This window comes from Calonectris borealis, chromosome 2 (genome assembly GCF_964195595.1).
Source record: "Calonectris borealis chromosome 2, bCalBor7.hap1.2, whole genome shotgun sequence".
Taxonomy (NCBI): domain Eukaryota; kingdom Metazoa; phylum Chordata; class Aves; order Procellariiformes; family Procellariidae; genus Calonectris; species Calonectris borealis.
In genome coordinates, this window is record NC_134313.1 from 166242120 (window position 1) to 166257704 (window position 15585).

The window sequence follows — 15585 nt, forward strand, 5'->3', positions numbered from 1 at the left end:
CAGAGGGGCTGGGTCCTCAGCCTGGGGAAGCAGCAGGCTGCGGTTTCACGGAAAACAAGATAGCAATGAAATATGTGACCTTCCAGCGTCAATCTGAAGGTCCTTCCTGACTGATGGAGGAGACAGTCATGGGACTTTTCTGTTCAGCAGCAACTGTAGACAGGGCTGTGTTTTCTCTCTCGCACCCTTGAAGTGAATGTGAAAGGAAACGTCAAGCTTGGTATGGAGACCAAGCATAGGTTTTTAGCTTATGCCTGAATATTTTGGGGGCTGTCTTTTAGGATGCTCCTTATACCGCTGAGTCACAGCCCAGGCATTGGGGTTTGAGAATTACTGGTTTAAGGGAGATGGTTTCAGAAGCTGAGGCAGAAGGTTAGGAGGCACGGCATTACTCCTGCATGAACTTGGTTAGTTACCGTGGCTCAGCTGATACTCCTCAATTTGTTAACTCAGGTAATCTGACCTTAAATCTAAGCCCATAGACGCAACCATGGAAAGAGCACTTCCAGGAATAGGCTATTTATCCTGTAGCTGTGCACAGAATTACAGCAAGATAATAACCCTGGGACGTGGTTTATTTCCTCCTGGTTGCTGTGCCTTTTGGGTGCTCAAAAGAAGGCTTTTTCTTTTTCTTTTTTTTCTTTTTCTTTTTTTTTCTTTTTCTTTTTCTTTTTTTTCTTTTTCTTTTTTTCTTTTTCTTTTTCTTTTTCTTTTTCTTTTTCTTTTTCTTTTTCTTTTTCTTTTTCTTTTTCTTTTTCTTTTTCTCTTTTTCTTTTTCTTTTTTTCTTTTTCTTTTTCTCTTTTTCTTTTTCTTTTTTTTCTTTTTCTTTTTCTTTTTCTTTTTCTTTTTCTTTTTCTCTTTTCTCTTTTTCTTTTTCTTTTTTTCTTTTTCTTTTTCTTTTTCTTTTTCTTTTTCTTTTTCTTTTTCTTTTTCTTTTTCTTTTTCTTTTTTTTCTTTTTTTTTCTTTTTCTTTTTTTTAATTCTAACATTGGTGTTCCCTTACTTGATGACTCCAAGAGTTTCAGCTTTAAAAAGGAGAAAACTAATGAAAATGGAAATATATTAGTGCTGTCTCAGTAGTAAAGGTACCTGCCAATATCCCAGCCCTGGTCTGTTCATAGCACCCAAATTTTAGCTTCTGTCTCTGCAGATGGACTGCTGGGACTGGCTGTTCATCATTACGGGCAAAAGTACCGTACACAGCACATTGACTACAAAAAATAGATACCGCTGCGGTACAGCTGACGGCTGTAGAGATGCTTTATTTCAGCAAGTGATGGGAACACTGAAGCAGTCCATTGCCAGGGGCTCAGGGGCTTGATTCTGCTCACAGCCAAGATCCCCAAAGATGCTCACTGTCTGTTTTCCCTATCTGTGTTGTGCCACTGAAATATCCCAGGTGCCCAATAATCCCTTTATAAGCAAGCACAGACACCAGCCCACCCACCAGCTCCTTACTTGTTTGCATTCAATGCACATTTAGAAGCAGGCAAAAAATAAAATACCGTGACTGGATAACACTCTCTTGAAGACCACTTGTATTTCATATCACCTCAGCCTAATGCCACATTCAAAACTTGCCTGCAAACCTGGGAAAATTATTTGCAGGGCTACCGAAGCTCAAAGAATAGCTCCAATCAAGGGCCCTTTATTCCTTGGGTTTTCCAGGCAGGACTTACGTAGTTAACATAGGAATTATTTTTTCAGGAAAGAGTTTCAGAGAGGAAAACTGGTGGGCACTGAAAGCAGTTTTGTGTCCTGCCACTAGGACCCAGGCAGGATGGTGGCATTTTCCCCTGGGTCCCTATGTAAAAATACAAGGAGCCTATAGCATCTTCTTGATCACAGAGACAGTCAAGACCTGGCCACGCATCACAAGCAGCGTGGCCAGCAGGTCGAGGGAGGGGATTCTGCCCCTCTACTCTGCTCTGGTGAGACCCCACCTGCAGTGCTGCATCCAGCTCTGGAGCCCTCAGCACAGGACAGACATGGACCTGTTGGAGCGGGTCCAGAGGAGGCCACAGAAATGATCAGGGGGATGGAACGCCTCTGCTATGAAGAAAGGCTGAGAGAGTTGGGGTTGTTCAGCCTGGAGAAGAGAAGGCTTCGGGGAGACCTTGCTGCAGCCTTTCAGTACTTAAAGGGGGCTTGTAAGAAAGATGGGGACAGACTTTTTAGCAGGGCCTGTTGCGACAGGACAAGGGGGAATGGTTTTAAACTAAAAGAGGGTAGGTTTAGACTAGGTATAAGGAAGAAATTTTTTACAATGAGGGTGGTGAAACACTGGCACAGGTTGCCCAGAGAGGTGGTGGATGCCCCATCCCTGGGAACATTCCAGGTCAGGTTGGATGGGGCTCTGAGTAACCTGATCTAGTTGAAGATGTCCCTGCTCACTGCAGGGGGGTTGGACTAGATCACCTTTAGAGGTCCCTTCCAACCCAAACCATTCTATGATTCTATGACTCTCTCAGCTCTTGGGATCCTGGAGAAGTGGCCTGATGCTGAGGGGTGCTGCCATGGGCTGTCTCATGCTCCACCAGGCCATCAGCTGGGAAGCTCACAAAGTCAGATGGTCACAGCTGCAATCCCTGGGTTAGTCATCCCAGGCACCCCTTACAGCCAGGGATAACCCTGAGGGCACAGCTCATCTCACCCCAAAGGAGTCAGATGAAATAGGTCAAATGATTCCTACAAACCCATCTTGTAGGCTGCTCCCTCCTCCAAGCATATTACATCTTCTTCTCCAGCCATGGGTGAGACCTCCCGTCTGGTCAGGAGGATTGGAGGAGAGGAGCAGGGCAGCTCTGTTCAGCCAGGCAAGAGGCATCAGGGAAGTCACCATGCCTTGGTGACCCTCTCCACGTTTTGCCCTTAGTAATGAAAAAACCCCACGTGATCCTTTTCAGAACTATTCGTGAAATTTATTGCTCCCTTTTATTCCAGCAGAGATGGAAGAAGGGATCTTGTACAGCCCCTTAGTGCACCTATATCCACTATACCTTTAAGTGCAATACTTGCAGCTCTCTTGCACGTGGCCTTTTTAGTGGCCTTTTCCTCTGTGACAGGCATCTGGCTACCCTCCAGGCTGCTCCTCTTGAGTGTCTCCAGCTGATGTTGGGGGGACAGTGCCATAGCCCAGCTTTGCATCGCTCTTACGTGAAGAGCGGGATAGGAAGACTTAGAAGAATGTCTGGGACCTGCTCCGATCTGCTTTGTTCTTGTAGCTCAGCATCCCCCTTGTTATGTCCCTATTTTATTTCCAGCCCTCATGCCAGGGCTTATGTCAGTCTTACATGACCCTCACACCAGGGAAAGCTTTCCTCATAGCTCCTATATGGTCCACAGATTGTCCGTTTCTTCCACATCAGGAAGAAATGTGCACCACCTCCTCATCTGATTTATACCTCTGCAGGTAAATTAAAATAATGTCTTTTACTCATGCTGACTTTCTAGCTGCCTTCACAGTGCCCATGTTGGTGTGGAAGCATGGAAAATTGGGGGTTTGCCATAGACTGACAGGTAACATAACATACCCGGAGTATTCATCACCACCATAGGAGGCTGCTGGCTTTTTAACATCCATCCCAGTTGTCCCTGGCATTTTTGGCAGGAAATCAGGCAGATGTGATCAGGCTATTTCTCTATCTGCCTCCTCTTCACCACTCGTGGACCAAGTCATCATTTCTGACCTCATCTGATGGTACCTTTGCAGTCCTGAAGAGCTGAAGCCTACAAGGTTTGTGCAAACAGGCAGCCAGGTAGAGGGGAGGGAGAGAGAGAAAGGGAGATTTATTATTTAGTGAGCACAAGAGAACCCAGCCAGGGGTTCAACCTAGAATCATAGAATGGTTTGGGTTGGAAGGGACCTTTAAAGGTCATCTTGTCCAACCCCCCCTGCCATGGGCAGGGACATCTTCAACTAGATCAGGTTGCTCAGAGCCCCGTCCAACCTGACCTTGAATGTTCCCAGGGATGGGGCATCTACCACCTCTCTGGGCAACCTGTGCCAGTGTTTCATCACCCTCATCGTAAAAAATTTCTCCCTTATATCTAGTCTGAATCTCCCCTCTTTTAGTTTAAAACCACTCCCCCTTGTCCTGTCGCAACAGGCCCTGCTAAAAAGTCTGTCTCCATCTTTCTTACAAGCCCCTTTAAGTATTGAAAGGCTGCAATAAGGTCTCACCGGAGCCTTCTCTTCTCCAGGCTGAATAATCCCAACTCTCTCAGCCTTTCTTCATAGGAGAGGTGCTCCATCCCTCCGATCATCTTCGTGGCCCTCCTCTGGACCCACTCCAACAGGTCCATGTCCTGAAGTCCTACATCCAGGGAAGACCAGGTCACTTATAGGATCACTCATTCCTCTAAACATCAGTCACGTGGCTTCCCAAGGAGCAAGGGGATCTGTTACCTACCCCAGTGTCTCCACTCACTGTATCATCTCAGGCTCGTTTGAACTGGGGATGAGACCTGGAGAAGAGCCTCTCTGGTTTAACCCGGGTCCTCACCAGCATCTTCGTCCTGCACGGGCGAGATAACTGAGACATTAGGAGCCACGGGCAGTGATTTGAAGTCTGGTGACTTCAACTGTTGGAAAACGCGTGTGTCCACATGTGTAGGTGTCGGTGGGTGCATGAGCTATTTCACAACCAGACCCTGTCCCCGGCACATCAGGCTTCAAGTTGAGCATTTTGTTTTTGCGTAGAGCAGCTCGTCCATCCAGGCGAGAGCGCGGTTAGATGCCAAGCCAGGCTGCAGGTACCGAGGTGACGGGAAGGAGCAGCCGTGGGCAAGCAGCAAGCATTCAACCCAGACCATCTGCTGCTCTTGGATTAATCGCTAACCTGTGCTCTCAGCTGGCCAAGGGGAACTTGTTAGGCTGAATTTATTTCTCTAGCTTCAGGTTACAGCCTGGCACATTAAAATAAACCAGCACTGACTTTGGGTTAACTTAAAAAGCTGGGCTGTAGATTAGAGATGGAGAAGAAATCGTAGAAGGAGCTGTATGTGACCACCAGTGTGAGGAGGAGGAGACAACCCCATGGAAATGACAGCTTGAGCATGGCCAGGGCACCTCCCGGAGAAAAAGGAAAGGATGGGGACCCCCAAGGTGAAGGGGATCTGAAAAGAGGCTTGGACCCATGAGCCAAGGCGCTCTGGGATCAAACGTCGGGTGCTCTGAAGAAGCAAATTTGAACCATTGTTTCTCTTGTGACCATTGTTTCTTGTTACCATTGTTTCTCTTGTTTTCTCTTGCAAAACCATCTGCTGCCAGAGGGGTAGCAGTCCTGAAAACTTGGAAGTATCGTGGAGGAAGGAGGAGAGTTATTTTTTTTAAAAAATCCCTTTTTAAAAATGTGAAATTAAAAAAAAAACAAACAGATTTTCAGCTTTTCACTGCCAGTGAAAGGTAAGGACAGAAACAGGGGAGAAACGTCTGGAGAAAAGAAAAGCTTTCTCCTAGCTTTGTTGAATGCTGGAGCAGGAGCAGGCGGATGAAAAGCACTAATAAGAAAAAGTAACTTTGAGAAGTGGACTTGAAAGCTGACATTGCTTCTCCGAATCCTGCGCAAACCCGGCTGGCAGTCTCACGGGATGGTTTCAGGTAGCATCTGACCGAGTCTCCCAACTCACCCGCCTGTGGGTTTTGGGTGTGTTTGAGCTGAGCTAAACCTGCCGGTCATTTAAAGTTTGCTTTTACACACACGGAGGAAAGCTGGGCTGGTTGGACTCTGCGTTACAAAGCCTCTTTCTAGGAAAGAAGCTTTGCGCAACAGAAGGGAAAATAGGTCGTTGTCAAGGTTTAGGGCATTTGTAAAAGAAAGTAAACAAGTGGTGCGGCGGGGCTGGGTGAGATGGGAGGTCAGCTCTGCGCCGAGCAGGATCTGGCCCCTGCTCGAGGCAAGGCTGTACTTGCAGGAGGGTTTGGCTCTTCCTGGGAGGAAAGTCAGCTTTGTGGCAGCGGGGATCGGATCGTTACCCTGCCCTGATTCTCCGCGTGATCCCTGGCAAATCATTTAATCCTAGTGCCCCGTCTGGGTACAGGGAGGAATCACCGCCCCGTGACACCCAAGGCTTTGGGTGCCGAGAGCTGTGGGGTGCAGCTTGCACCTGGGCATGATGCACCCAGAGCAAACGGGGCCATTGGCATTGCGGGGGGGCTAACGGGGACGGGAGGCCAGTGCCAGAGCAGTCGCACCAGCCACGGCCATGGCAGACCCAGAGCAGAGCCTGTCCCAGAGAGACTCAGATGCAGAAAGAAACAAAAACAAAGCAAAAAATAACAACCACCAACCAAGCGCAAAAGCACCGCAGGTCCTTAAAAACGCTCTCAGGCATTCGCCAGGCGAAATCCAAGGGGAGCTCAGCTGCCTCCCTGGGTAATACTGAACCACAGCAAGTTGCCTTCCCACTGCCCCCCCTTTCTGGGGCGCGGGGCTGGGGGGGGAGGCCGGGCCACGCACCCGTGCATCGCCTGGTGCAAGAGGCAATGGACGGCTCCATCCTCGCAGCAAGGGCTGCGGTTTCGCCCTCCCCCGGGGAGGGGGGACGGGCTGTGCTGGAGCAGGGCTGTGGCACCCGGGGGGCTGCGTGGGGGCTCTGGAGCACATCTGCCAGCCGCCTGGCCCCCGCCGCCAGCCCGCGAGTACATCTTGTTTGTGTTTTTCTGCGGAGCACACTCCCAGCGGGTTATGTCAGAGGTGAGGAATGCAGGGCCACCCTGTGTCATGAGATCAGACTTACATTTTTAGGCTGAACGCTTACCGTATTTGCTGGGAAGCAGCACGCAGGCGGCACGCGGGGCCCCGGAGGGGTGGGAGATACCCCTTCGCCTCCATCCCTCTTTTCCAGCCCTTGCTCCAGCAGAGCCGGGTGGAGCGGATGGGGCCCGTCTGCTGGAACAAGCTCTCCCTCTGTTCCTCGCAAGGAGCAAGAAAGGAAACGCAGTGAATTAACGCGAATGAAAAGGCAGCAGTGAAAGGCGGCCGGGCGCCATGCCAAGCGCTCGGCAAACGCTCGCGGAGAGAGGTGGTGGTGAGCTGCTCTCTGCTGCCGCTGAAGGCATCGGCACCCTGGATTGCCCCACGGGGGGAACTCATCCCTGCACCAGTACCCACAAAATGTCACCGTCCCAGGGGCTGAAAGCATGAGGAGAGACTCGAGCCCATCCAGGGCCACCAGGGAGGCTGGGAAAGCTGGGTTGGCAGCTGTTGACATGAAGGACATGCAGAAGGTCTGACCCAAAGCACCGCTCAGATCAGTGACTTTCCCCCCAGTTTCGTTGCTGGGAGCCAACCCTTAAGTCCAACCTTCCTAAAATTTCTGGACTGCTTTGCAGGAGTCCTTCTGCTCGAGGGAAGCTGGTGCAAAATCACTCTGCTGATGTCTTGCAGAGTCTCTGCGCTGCCCCTTCCTTGCGTTTCCCACTTAAGACTCGGAGGCTCCTTTGCAGCTCTGCTTCCCACCAAGGGGAGAAAGAGGGGACCCGCTTTGATCCCCATGCCACCACACAGAAAACCCACTGCAGCGGGGTCGGTCCCTGGCACGGGGAAAGTCTCCCCTTCTCTGCTCTAGAGTGGATTTTGTTTTCTCTCTTTTTTTTTTCTTTTCCTGAAATAGCTGCAGTAGTAGGTATCCTGAGATCGAAAAGCCAAAAAGCAAAAAGAAATGCTTCCATAGACCGTGTCCAAACCGAATGCCACTGTTTGTTGTTTTTTTGGGGTTTTTTGTTCTGTTTTGCCTGACGGAGGGTTTTGACATGGTGGTGTTTTGTTCTGTGTCAGAAGGAAAACAAACCCTGAAATACCAAATTCTTTCACACAATGGACTTTCCTTTCTCTAAACATCCCTGTGAGATGGGCCTCTTGCAGCTCTCTCCTCTTCCCAGAACAAAAGAACAAATACTAGGAAATCTGGAGAGAGGAGCTGCACGGAGCTGGCTGCAGCGGAGGAGTGCGCACCAGCCCCGCGTTACTCAACGTCTCCACTGCCAGCTGGTCCTCACCCGGAGGGGGCAGGTGAACCTCCAGCAAGCGTTGATGGTCCCTGTGCCACTGATAGTTTTCTGCTGTGCACCTCAGACTCCTTTTTGTCTCCCTGCGAGTGGTGACAGGGGACAATTTCAGGTCCTCATCTATTATCCCGGACCCTCCCTCATCTACTACAACCCTGTTTTTCCCTGTCACCTCCATGTGCAGTCCCAGACTCCTTTGGTCGCTCTACCATAGTCCCAAGAACCTCTTTGGGAAATTCCGCCTTTTGTGACAAATCCTATTTTTTGGGTTCTCTCTAGGCTTGTGGTCTTATGGAGGCACCAGAGAGTGTCCTGTGGAGATGAGAGAGGTGACCAGCAGGGACAGGAGGGACTAGCAGAGAACAGGAGCTCCTGGGGGATCTTCAGACCCAGCACCCTCCCCTGGGCAAGGGAGTGGAGGTCCCACCAAAACGTGAAGGTGATGTGTTGACAGGAAGGGGCTGGTTGCTGGCTCATAAAAATAAGGAGAAAGAGGCTATCGCGTGGGATCCTTGGGAAGATGAGGCTTTTTTCATGGTTTAGGATGTTATCTTCTCTTGCTTCCCACTCTCATTGTCTGCCTTCCCTTTCATAAAGTTGTGCTTTGATAAGATTTTCTGTTTTATCATTGGGGGTAGAGGAAGTAGAAGTCACAGGACGATCTGAGATTGGGTTTCACTTTTCCCTGGATTTGAAGGAGGGGAGGGAAAAGGGGGCTTGAGGCAGCGTTTAGCAACAGCCCTGGCCTTATAGGGCCAGACAAGACCTGGAGAGGGGTTTGCAGTCCACCTTGGCTGATCCAGAAGATTTCCACACTATAAATGATATGAAGAAAGGATCTTGGTTTTCATGAAATCTTTCAGGTGCCCGGCATGCTTTGAGGAACAGAAATCATCATTAGCAATGATTATATATATTTAGGCTTGATATAAGTTCAGTTCAACTGCAGTGAACTCATTTGCTTTTGTTACGCTCCTTCAATTTGGGGGAAATACACTGACGCTGCTTAGCAACTTTTATTCATTTTGGCAGAGAACAATAACCTGGGAAGGCCAGAATTTATATTTCTTACCCTGCCCCAGATGGTTACTTGATTTCCCAAATAATAAGTTATCTGGCCTTGCCATTTGCTTCTAATCAGCATTATTTTCCGAATTGCAGTTGAGCATCCTGAAATCATAGAATCATAGAATATCTCAAGTTGGACGGGACCCATAAGGATCATTGAGTCCAACTCGCTGCTCCTCGCAGGACTACTATAAATGCGTCTTGCTCGACTTTAACGTTGGATTATTACTCGTTCTGCAGTGTGGCAGGGCACCGTGCTATCTCGGGCAGTAATATCTCCATCTGACCCAGGCAGGCAGTCGCTGGTTTGACTCGGCGCTGCTCAGCAGTGGGATGTGCTGTCCCTGCCAAAGCAGATACTGTAGGTTCTTTATTTCCTAATTGTCACTTTTTCTATGACTGCTTCAAACAGAAACAAGGAGCACGGAAAGAACAGTGCTTCCCCTGTCAGGGATGGGGCGGAAAAGACAGAAAAAAAGACTAAATGAAGAATGCGGTGAAAGGCACCACCACATCCAGGGGCCTGACTCTGATCTCGCTTGAAGCAGTGTAAACAAGCAGGTTACAAAACCTAGGAGGTCTGACTCTGATGCTGGCACCAGAAGAACGAAGAAAACGTATTTTAGACCAATTATGCTGTAGAATATACGTGAGATTTTCAAAGCACCTAAAGCCATCATCATCAGGCAGTGCAATAATTTGAGTTTTAGGGCCAGATCTACACACTAAGGCCATGAGAACCAGAACTTTAACCTGATATAAAGTGACACTGTTGTGTTTGGAAAAGTTTTCTACGGTTTGAAAGATCTGTGACCACAAGATCTCTCTGCTGCTCTGCTAACCTCCCTGCTGGGACACCCTGCAGCTAGCCCAGACTCATCTCCCCCAAGCCCTCCACCTATCTTTCTGCTCTCCGTACTCCAAATCTCTAGATAAGTGTTATTCCCTGCAAACTGGCTTGGGTTTGCCCTTTTCTGCTGGATAGTCACCCAACCTTGCCTGACCTACTGCCATATTTCCCCCACATTTTGTAACCACCAGCTGTGATAAAGCTCTCTGCTCATATTCAGGATGGGACTGTCCTTGCCTGTGCTCCTTCCTATGAAACTCACTGGAAGAACATCCCACACACTTGGACTCTTGAGCAACTCAACTCACCTACACAAAGAAAAATGAAGTAGAGCTGGTAAGCCTGAGCGAGTGGTCCAGGCCAGCCCCTGTGGAGCAATAGGATAGGACTTGCAGGGAGATCTTGTTCCTTGATGTTCTCCAGGTTTCCATTAGGAGCCAGGCAGAGCTACCTGCCTTGCGTGGACCTGGCTAACTGTCCCTCCTGCCCACCTCTCCACTGGTCACTGGTGAAGGCTAGGAACATGGGGCTGCTGCTCCGCCTCTACCCATGTCCTCCAGGGTAGCCCTAGAGACTTGCAGGAGCATATAGTCATGGCTGATCTGTTTGAAGGCCATGGATACTGGGAGATATGCTGGCACTAGTGGTGTGCCCTGTCCCTACCGCAGAGAGGTCTCCTGAGCACTATGTTGGGCTAGATGTATTGCTCCAGAGTACAGCGAGGGATTCCCTGGAACATCGCTTTGTTCAGGGGCATTAGGTATCCCACAGACCCATGAGCAAACAGATTGTCATGCCTCATGATTTATCCTTCCTGGTTCCCATGGAGCAGTGAGAGAGCCACAGAAGCCCTTGGTGGTTTTGGTTGTCCTCAGCTATGGTACATTCTTCCAGTCCTTCTTGCTCTTACATCCTGCAGGGCAAAACAGAAAAGACCACAGTACAGAAGCAACGATCAATATAATGGTGTGTCTTCCTTTACGCTCACCAAGCACACACTCCATTGCTGTCCTACAGCTACCCAGGAGGAATGAGAAGACATCTGGGCGGTGCTCAAGGGTGCTAGTGTACTGCTGCACAAGCCACTCCAGAAAAGGGTATAGGAAGGGTTTCAGGCAGCAACGGCATGGTGATTTAATCAACTTCAGCAGGCTCTTTGCCAGGCGTCTCCTGTCCAGCTTGCGTTGAACTGACTGGCAATGAGGCGAGTCAGTGGCAGCCAAGTCCAAATGACCAAGACTAGCCTCGTTTCAGTGCTCAGTAGCTGATTCATGTTTTGGTCTTCTGCCCCACCCAGTCTAGAGGGAGTTCAGCACGTCTTCCTGAGCTTCACTTTTCTGCTTTCAAGGCTCTCCCTCCTCCAGAGATCTTCCCACATTCGCGGCCCAACCCTCTGCCACCAGTCCTCTCTGGTCTCCTGGACTGGACATCATGCAAGGCAGGAGCCAGCAGCTTGCTGGCTTTGATTCATCATCATCTAGGAAAAATGCTGGCTGATCCTGCCGGCTCTGCTTCCTCTGCACCATCTGCCGTTCATGATAGCCATCCTCAGCACAAAGACTTGGTGTTTATCTCCACCACCCTGTCTCCTGGGAAAAGGCCACTTGTAGGGTCACTGTTCCTATATGGCACTGCTGAAGATGGCATCTGGGAAGTGGAGCTGTGGAAATGGTGCCGTGCCATGCCCTGGCAATGCAATGGCATCCTGTCTCGTTGCTTTTTCCGAGGCTTTTGCTAAGGCAGTGGCTGAGAAACATCACTTTATCCTCAAAGCAACGCCCTCCTCAAACCTCTCCACCATGCAAGAGCACCCACGTGTCCTGGTGTGCCAGGAATGTGGCAGTGCTGGCTGCGATGGCCAGTAGGATGGACAGACTGCCGGTCGCCAAGAACACAGCATCACATGCTCTGGATTTGGCAAAAAAGCATGGTCACGGGACCATGGGAACACATATCCCACCAGCTTTGTACCGTCAGGTAATGCTCAGGTTTGGTCTCAGTGACTTACCTGTCTATGGTGTGAGTTACGAATCAAAACCTGATGGTTTCCCACGGGACTCGGACTCCTGAATGATGTAAGCATTTGTGGTCCCTTTCCTTAAATAACTACAAAGCGGAGCCGAATGGGTTTTCTCTCCAACAGATGGGCTGCTGACAGGTGCTGTTGGAGGCTGAGGGGTGGAAAATCAAAGAAGATGCCCCGATGTGGTCTGTCACTAGCTTGGAGAGAGAAGAGCAGGTGAGATCTGGTTTCCTTATTCTGCCAGGCTATTCAGATGCTCTAGCAGTACAATAACACAAACATTTATTATTTTTTCCTCTCTGTTCTGGTGGGTCAGGAAAATATTATTACCTTGGCTTAAAGGCAGGAGAGTGGAATGTGTCTTAAAGATGGGAGACTGGGTTATGTCCTTTGGGACAACAAGGATCTGCTTACATAGCACAGGTCCCAGAAGAAGCAGGACTGTGTCAGAATGGCATTCTGTAGAATAAGAGAAAACAAAAGCTTTTCTTTCTCCGTAAATAAATCAGTTCTGTGTTTCCTTTGTGGTTCACTTTTAAAGGCTTGCTGAATTCAAGGAGGATGTGGTCACACTCATTGGAAACTCCAGATGCTACAATTTATAAACACCGATCTGCATTAAATTCACATTTTTGATGAGTTAAATCTCATGTGCTTTCACTCTATTTTTCTTGCAGGGTGATGGCAGGCTGCTATAGTTTTCATGTCCCTTGGAGAGCGTTTGCCCAATACCTCTGATATCTCCTCCTTGATTTCTTTGACAGGATCCAGTCTTTTGTTATTTACTGATGTCACTGTAGCCTAGGAGAAATCAACACAGTCATGAATTATGGGCTATGCTGGTACGGCATTTCACTCTGATTGTTTGATTTTGGTGTGAACAAACTCCAGATAATTAAAGATGAGTTCAAGCTACAACACTTCACTTCTGGCTTCTGAATTGCCCTTAGTGGTGAGGAGGGTTGAGTACTTTCATGTGGGTCATTAGGAAGGTGAGATCCTTCAGCAAACATGAATCTGCGTGTAGGTCTCAGTTTTTAAGAAGCCTAGGATTATAGCAATGTAGCTGCATCTCCACTCAGGAAACTTTCATCAGACTTTAAGAGAAGGAAACTTTCACCAGACTTTAAGAGAAAAATCTCAGAATCACTAGGATGAAAACATCACATGTTGTTGCGTGGCTATTCTTTGGCTTTAGGCAAGGCATCCTCCAACTGGTCCTTCACCTGCAGGACATTTCCATCCCACCTACCACCTTCTGCTGCTGAGCACCCGAGGGAGAAGGAAAGCAGCATCCTGGCCTGTGGGTGTGTGTTTCTGAGATGGGATTGGCATCAGGGCACTGACTGCCGGGACGTATCATGTACCGTCTCTGCAAAGGCTGCCACCAGCACTCTCATTTGCTTCAATACTCTAAGTGTTACCTTCAATAAAAAGTGGAAAAAAAAAAAAAGAAAGAAAAAAGAGGCCAGAGTCTTGCTTTCTCCTTGAACAACAAAACTCCTTGACTCCAAAGCAAAAGCAAACTGAAGTCAATTCATTTCAAAATCACTTCAGAAGATGATGTATCGTGCTGTGGTACAATAGTGACGGGGAGGGTGTCCCCAAGCACACAGCCACCCCAGGGCACGATTAAAGGAGTAACTCAGACTTTTCCATCTGAATGCTCCATTTATTATAAATAACCACCATTTTTAATCATAACTTACTGCCTGCTAGAAGCCCTGCAGTAATGCCGTTGTCATCTGCAAGGCCTGGAGCCTGGGGAGGAGAAGAGGGTAGGATGTGTTTGGTTATTTGATGGGCTCTTTCACAAGGGCTATGCTCAGATACACCTATGTGCGCAAAGCACCGCAATTTGGAAAATCTGGGCAGTCTTTGGCAAGGTCTTCTTCGTACACCCAAACTACAGCACCGCACAGGCTCCTTAAGATAGTCAAGACATATGTGAATGCACTCTTGCCTACCCTTGGAGTTTATAGCTCTTACTGTTGGTTAAAAATCTGAGAGAATTAGGCAAATACGAGGACATTGAGTCTGTAGGATGCCTCAGCTTGGGGTTTTGAGATTTAGCTCATGACTTTTAACTCCTTGACATCACATGGGCAAACACTTGCTTTGCAGTCTGATGAACACCATGGTTTCCAGCCAAGCGTTTGACCCAGAGAGTCAAGCCCATTACTGTGTGACTCACAAGGTAAAATCATCATCAACAATAACAAAAAGCCTTGAAAACACAGCCTGACTCAGTAGCCCTGTAAAATGCCACAATAGCACAATCGGATATGGAGCAGTAATTTTACCACCTGGGAGGAAAGGAGCCATGAACCCTCTTTGGATGTGAAATGAAACCAGTGCTTATTTCTAGCAGATTCAGCCTAAATAGTTTTGGAGCTTATCTTCAAATTTAGGGGGTCCCTGCTGCCCCACAAGAGCTTCTCGGCTAGATCAGGTTGGGTCCATTTAGGGAGCAAGGGGTTTGCATCGCCTCAGGAGAGTCCCTGCAAGAAGCAGGGCAGGGAAGGTGCGGGCTCATCCCAGCTGTGGTCAAGAAATTGATTTTTGGGTTGACAAGATGAGGGGCTTTCTTCGTGATGGGTGGGACAAGGAAGTCACCAAGAAGCTAAAAACAGAGAAGGAACAAAATGAATATTTGAGGAAAAAAAAATGGCAGCATCTGGCAAAATATTTTCTCTTTATATCCTTCTATGAGGTAATGGTTATTCACCACCTGAGTTGCACTGGTGGTTGTGACTCCTCTCAGGGTGTACATACGAAACGCTGCTGTGTTGCACGTGTGATGGCCTGAACGGACAACTCAGTCCCTGGGGAAGTATCCGGTGACTGGTGGCTTTAATGAGACCTATAGGAAAGCCACTCGTGGTGGAGAGAAGCACGCTGGATCCCAGCTGGTTCACGTTTTACGTGTAGTTGTAAAAAATCAAACGATCATTTGGCATGCCATCAGCGGACGGAGTAAGGTTTTTTTTAAGTCAGAACCGTAATAGGTCATGGCCAGTCACTAATCTCTAGCTCTCATGGTCAGAGGTCCCGGGGGGACTCTCCTATCCTGTGCTGACACCACATGGCCTGGAAATCCCTGTGGTCTCAGAGTTTCCCCCCAGGCTCTGGACCCATGCATGGAGGTGAAGGCACTGATTGCGGTTCAATATCCTGTCCCACCAGAGACTGGATGGAAAATATTGATTTCCTTTAAGAGCTCAGGAGAAGAGGCGGATTCACAAATGCAGTTGTCCCTCTGTTCACAAAAGCGAGAGTGAGGACTGCTGGGACTCAAGCTTTCCATGTAGGCATTGGCCCCAGGTGGGCTGAGCACCGGATTCGACATCGCACCACCCATCTGGGGCCTTGCACTTATTGTGGGCTCATCTCTCCTTGGAGGCAAAGGGGATACAAAGACCAACCCCCTCCCATGCCATGTTGAAGGCTCCAGTGATGGAGCAGGAGGATAACACTGAAGTAAGTTTCCGTAACATGAAAGATCTTGGTCTGCTACACCAAACCACAATGCAGACCCCTGTCTCCTATGTCGGCCACCATGGAGCCAGCAAATATTAAATAAACTGTTGTTGCCACCAAGCTGGGCTGTATTCATCCTGGCAGCCCCAAGG